Source organism: Ochotona curzoniae, unplaced genomic scaffold (genome assembly GCF_017591425.1).
Source record: "Ochotona curzoniae isolate NIBS_2020 unplaced genomic scaffold, NIBS_Ocur_1.0 contig_3819, whole genome shotgun sequence".
In the NCBI taxonomy this organism is placed as follows: Eukaryota; Metazoa; Chordata; class Mammalia; order Lagomorpha; family Ochotonidae; genus Ochotona; species Ochotona curzoniae.
The window spans coordinates 2492622-2499375 of record NW_024466004.1 but is presented as its reverse complement, the minus strand read 5'-3'; positions in this window follow the sequence as shown (position 1 = coordinate 2499375).

Here is a 6754-nt window from a genome sequence, read left to right as displayed (position 1 = left end):
AGTCCTAAAGCCAATAGTTTTTGTTTTGTTTTGTTTTGTTTTTAAGATTTATTTGACTTTTTCATTGGAAAGGCACATATGCAGAAAAAAGGAGATGCACAAAGATCGTCCATCCACTGATTCACTCCCCAAGTGACCACAATAGTCAGAGCCAAGCCTATTTAATCCAAAGCCAGGAGCCAGGAGCCTTCTGCAGGTCTCCCACACGGGTGCAGAGTCCCAAGACTTTAGGCCATCCTCCACTGTTTTCCCAGGCCACAGACAAGAAGCTGGGAGGGAAGTGGAGCAACCAGCACATGAACCGGCGGTCACATGGAATCCTCACGGATTCAAGGTGAGAATTTAGCCACTAGGCCTTTGTGCCAGACCCCAGTGGTGTTTTATAGTGAAGGGAATGTAGCACATAAATGTGCAGGCATGAAAGCCACAGTGTGGAGGGATGGGGGGAGGGGGTCTTTCTTCTCCACAATGCCTTTTCTGGTATGCGAAGGCACTGTCTAAAGTTCATGGAAAATGCAACTAAACACAAACTTTTGTGCAAAAACAATCCTGGTTCCCGGCTTCTGCCTGGCCCAGCCTTGGCTATTGCAGCCATTTGGAGAGTAAACTTGAAGACTGTAGATCTCGCTCTCTCTCAGTAACTTTCAAATAAAGAAATAAATATTTTTTGGGAAAATTTGAAATCATGCAATATTTGAAATCTATAATAGCCATTTTTCATAAACTCTTCTTGAAAGATCCCTTCATATCTATATTATCTTCTCAATACTTGCTAAGTGCAATTTTCACTGTCTCCAGGAGACAATCAACAACATTGGAGGAGTCTCCTACACCCAGGGCACAGCCTGCCAGCCTGCAATATCCCCCCGCCCCCCCAAAAGTCACCACTGGCTGCGTCTCTGGCCAACAGAGCCATGCTCCAGCCCTAAGCTTAGCTGCAGTCACAAACAACGGCAAGACCTCTGCCCTCAGATTTCTCATGAGACACCCACTTCCTAGGAGGCTTCCGCGATGTGACAGTACTTACTTGGCCGCCAAGCTGTGCCCGCCCCAGCCGTCAGTTCAGACCTGGAGTTTTAGTCCAAACCATCGCGATGATTCAGGAAACCATCATTGAGCTGGAAGCAGCAACATAGCAGAGCCTCTTGGGTGGATGGCCCCAGCGGGGAGGCCCTTGGGGTGATCCTGGGGTGACCTCCCATCCCTGCTGCCTCCGCAAGTTCCCACCAGGCCTGACTCATGCTCGGCAGAGCAGGGTTTCTTCATCAAATGAGCACATTGAGGAAATGCTGCAGGGAACGAGAGGACCGGCACCTGCCTGGTTCCCAAACCTTGGCTGTCTCCGCTCACCGCAGGGCAGCTGTGCTTTTCCACGTCAGCAGGCCCAGTGCAAGGGGAGTTAAGAGAGAGAACCGAGTGATGTGGTTTGGTCTATAAAACAGAAGAAGTCAGCTGGGGGTTTCTGAGGACACTGTCACCATCTTTAAAAACAAAAACAAAGACTACTAACAGACTTTCTGAATCCCATAATGGCTGCATAGCACCCACAAAAATCTCACAATGATTCAGTATGTGTGATTCATTGGAAAAGGTGGGAGAGAACATGCATCCAACTCTCAAATAGCCACGGTTGGGTCAGACAGAAGCCAGGAACCAGGAGCTCCATCCAGGTCTCCCGTATGGGTGACAAGCACCCAACCGCTTCTGCTGTCACCTGATGTACAACCACAGAAAGCTGGAGTGAGGAACGGGGTCAGAACTTGAATCAAGCACTCAGGTCTGGGATGTAGGCGGTGGCTTAAACCAGACCTTGTTCAGACTCGTTGGACCAAGTTTAGTCTAAGTTTATGTTGCAAAAGGAATGTTGAAACCTGCACATTGTCTTTCTGTAACACACGTTTTCTGTGAACTTCTTGATAACTTCGTGTATACAGACAATGGATTAATATTCAGGCATAAACATGAATGACATTCTCTCATTGGCCGCCATGTGGGAGCATTATGTCACGTGAAACCAATCGAGCACGGAGAGCCAAATCGTGCCCGCTCCCTTTGGATTAGCCAAGTGAGGAACTCCCCTGCTGCCAGACTTCTCATACTGAAAAAATAAAATGTCATGGGATCAAGTGAACTTTCCCCGACCGCAGCAGGGAGAGACGACAGGCAGCGGCACCAGCCCTGGCATGTGTTCCCCCGCTGAGGGCCAGTCACCTGGCCAACTTCAAAGCTGAAGCCGTGCCGTCACCCTTGTGCAGGGTGAGCCGTGGTGGCAGTTGCCACATTCAGCGAGGACTGGGCGAGCACCTGCTGTGTGCCAGGCTGGGATCCAGAGACACATCGCAAACAGGACAAAGCACCTGTGCCAAAGGCCTGCCAGGGCCAGAAGGAGCAGCCCAGCCCTTCTTTGATGCCCTCATGCTGATATGTAGAGACTCCCATTACTCCGCCTCCTGCATTTTTGTTGCATAACAACGATAACAACAACTTGCCGGTGTGTCTGAAGAGGCTGTAAATCCTTAATGATGAGTCTTAGCCCACTCACTCATAAACCTGACACCCAGCCTGGCGCCTCGCACGAGCCAGAACATTATAGTGTTTATTATCGAATGATGTCCGAGGTAGGATGGACTCAGGCACCGCGGATAAAAAGCTGACATCAGCCTGAACACGCCTGGTTCTTCATAGAGCGAGAAGTCATGCCCAACTAGCACTACTAGCACTGTAGACTTGGTTTCTCTGCTCAGCAACATCACCTAGGACCCAGTTTCTTTCCAGCCTAGCACCGTAACAACATAAGCTCTTTGAATTTTCCTTCTTGGGATTGTGCCTCATGGTCACAAGATTGCAGCCATAGCTCCAGACAGCATATTCCTGTCTCTGGTGGGGGGGGGGGGGGCGGGTGGGGAGAAACAGCAATGGCCATGAGCAGATCCTTCTCTTACTGTCCATTTTATCAGAGAATAAAAGCCTTTCTAGAGGCCACTTGGCAGCTTCCACTTCACAGCCCAAATGTGGCTCATGTGACAGAACATGTGGAGAGTCTGTATTTCCTATTTGCTTTAAGGCACCAACAAAGGGTTGTGAGTGGCTTAGAAGCCACCTGGAAGAGCTCACCACACACGAAGAATGTGTGCCCCATAAACACTGCGTAGCTGTGGTCTGAGTCTTACAATCTGGGTCTTCCTCCATCTCTGATACCGTGTAAGGCAGCCTAGCCACTGCACCTGCTGGCTGGCATCAGGCACAGCTGCTGTCTGCATGGGCTCCCTGCCAAGGGAGCCTGGGTGGCAACCTGTGCCAAGTCATACCGCGAGCCCAAGGCAGAGCTGGGCACTGTGCCCAGGAGTCCTGACTCCCAGGCCATAGTTCTGTCCCTTACTCTGGGATATCTTTGTCTGGATATTCCCATGAGTCCTCTGATGACCTGAGAAAAGAAATGCCAAACTGGGAATCAGACACAATTCAGTTTCAAGGTGATATGCATGAGCTTTGGAGCCCAACAGGGCTAAGGTTTAGACTCTGTCACTTCATAACTGTATGAGGCCATGTAAACTCCTTGTGCCTAGTCCAGGGGAGGTGGGCACAGCAGTCTTACCTCTCATGCAGGCCGGAGGGTTAGATGAGATGCTGGAGAGGGTGGCAGAGAACTGTGCTATTCAGTGATGAACGCATGCTGCGGGAATGCTAGAACCTTCCATCTCTTCCACAGGGCTTTTCTCACTTCCTTTAAGTGTGAGGACAACCTGCAGATGACTGCATGTGACAGCAGAGAGAGCCAGGGTGGCTCACAGCAGCAGGAGGCCTGGACTGCAGGATGTGTCCTGCTGTCAGAGCCCCATGTCCCTGCGAGACTCACCACCTGGGAGGGATAATCAGCCCGGTCACTTGTGGCCATGACCACCCAGGTGCCTGCTCAGAGCCGGGAGCAGCAGGGATTGATAGGAAGTCACAGGTCAGCCAAAGCCGGATCCTGTCATTTGAGTCCGAGAATGAAAAACTCTTCCAAGATCCAGGAGCTAATGGGAAAGGAACAGTGCCATTGTCCTTAGGCAAATTACAGGAGCCCCGGACCCTGTACTCCTCAAAGCCCTAGGCAACTTCCACCCTCCACTTGTTTTCCAGATCTGACTATGAATTTGTTCTCAAAGCTTTCTCCACACCAAGAACAAAATAGATTCGACAAACATGCATGTTCAACCAGCGGGCATCCGCGGTGAGCCAGGCACTTTTCCAGGTCCTGAGAGAGGGCAGGGACGATGACGCAGTCACTGTGCTGGCTCAAGGGCTGGTGTTCTAGAGGGGTGGATGGCCAGAAGCAAAAGCAGACAGCAAGATGCACTGTGCCACAGGTGCTCTGGGTTTCCTCCCCAGCCTGTGCGTCTAAGGACAAGCATGGCCAGAATGAGCCTTAGTGTATTCACCTGCAGAGAGGGTACAATCATTTCCTGCCAGACCCTGACAAAGCCGTTGGGAAACGCAAGTGAGAAAACGTACCCTGGAGAGAAATGCATGTGTGGCTAACACTTCATCCACGTAGAGTGGCTCCTTGCATGTTGGTGCAGGGTGGACGGTCCACCTGCCCTGTCCATGTGCAGATCATGCGACAGGATGGGAACTGCAAGAGGAAGCAATATACTCACAGTTGTGTCTGTGAGCAGGTCAAAGAGAGCACGATGCATAGCCTAAATGTGCTCACTGGTTCCCCTTCTAGAACATTCTCAGAACAGATGTACCTGCTCATGTAAGATGATGGAGGTCAAGGTTGCTCACGTGGAATGGTTTCTACCAGAAACAATCAGAAACCCCCTAAACTAGAAGACAGGTCACCGAGCAGAGGGTTGAAAAGCTCCCAGAGAACTGACATCGAAAGACTGACAAGAAATACAAATCAAAGAACAATAACAGGCTGAGGCAAACCGGTACATTTATTGTTCAAAAAAGCTGAAGAGGGGCCAGCATTGTTGTGTAGCAAGTAAAGCCACCACCTGTAGCATTGGCATCCATACAGATATTGGTTCAAGTCTCGGCTGCCCTGTTTGCCATCCAGCTCCTTGCCCATGCACCTGGGAAAGCAGCAGATGGCCTAAGGACTTGGACCCCTGCCGACCACATGGGAGACCCAGATGAAGCTCCTGGCTCCTGGGTTCTGTGAGGCCCAGCCTAGCTGTTGTGGCCATTTGGGGAGTAAATCAACAGATCTCCTTCTCTGTAACTCTGCCTTTTGAATAAATCAATAAATCCTTTTTAAAAACAGAGGAGAGTACCCATGGAATGCACTTAGATATAGATGGACAGAATGTTCTAAAACTAGCTATGAGACACTAATAGTCCTTACTCTTTGGAGGAAGAGGAATGTTGCCCTGAATCCTTTGGGGGATTACAGGAATTTAGCATGGGTGAAAGAGAGGAAGGACAGGAGGAGGAAGAGGGAAAAGCTGAGTGTGGGCTCTAGAGTCAGACAGACTTGTGACTTCCAGCTGAGTCTATTTGCTCCCCTCACACATCCTCCCCAAGGCTCCGTTTATGCATGAAAGGGATGTGGCAATATCCTGATGCCTCCAACACCCCTCGACCAGAGGCAGGAGGTTAAGACATTTAAGCACTTAGGTTAAAATGGCTGCTTTAAGCCATTTCACCAGCCAATGGCATCCCACACCCCAGAACAGCTTCTAGACTTCCTGGAGGAGGTGGTATGCGATTCATCATTTCCTGTCTCACACAAGGCCCAAGGCACCCAGCCCAAGGGAGTCCAGGTGCTGGTGAGGAGGGGAACGTGGGAGACTCCCACTGCTTGGACTGGGGAGAGGAAGAAGATACTGACATTGACAAAGCTATTCCCTAGCCAGAGAAATCCTTACCCAAGCCCAGCACGCACCATCACACACCAGGAGAAGCAAAAGAACATCGACACACTGGGCCAGCACTGTGGTGTGGTAGGCAGGCTGGCATTCCATTTGGGTGCTGGTTTGAATTCTGGCCACTCCACTTCTGACCCAACTTCTCGCCTGAAAAGCAGCTAAGGATGATTCAAATGCTTGAGCCCCTGCACCCATGTGGGAGATTCAGAAGGAGCTTTTGGCTCCTATACCAGCCTGGAGTCAGTGGGTGCTGGTTTGTGAGCCCCGGAGGTGGGGGATCCAGTGGGGCTTGGGCCCTGGGGTTTGCCTATGAGGTGGGTACTAGGTTTGTGAGCCCTGGGGGCAGGGGATCTGGCAGGGCTCAGGTCGCCTGACCCAGGTCCTTGGACCTGCCCATGAGTGAAAAAGGCAGAGCAGTGGACGCAGATGCTGATGCACATGAAGAATATGACAGCCCACTTGGTACTATTGCAGAGGAAGAGCAGAGCAAATTGGACAACTACCCCAGCAAACAATGACAACAAAAATCTGGGTGAATGGAGACTTGAGGTTGACTATGTCAGCCAACAGACACTGGGAGGATTGCTTCACCCTTAAATTGGTGAAAGTGACAGCATTTCAGAACTATCCAAACCACTTGTTCAGAACCCCCAGAATATGCACTATAGCAGGACCCTGGGTTGATAGTGGGTGGCGGTTCCCCATTTGTGGATACTGGGACATTTGGGAGGCTCCATTTATCTCTCCCCTTCCCCCAGAGACAGGAAGAAATAAAGAATTTGGAAACAATGATTTCACCCACTTTTTCCTAACCCCCAATCCTTCCCACCCTGGTCAACCATGAAATCATCATCAAAAAATTTAAAAAGAAGAAGAAAAATAAATATTAAAACTGG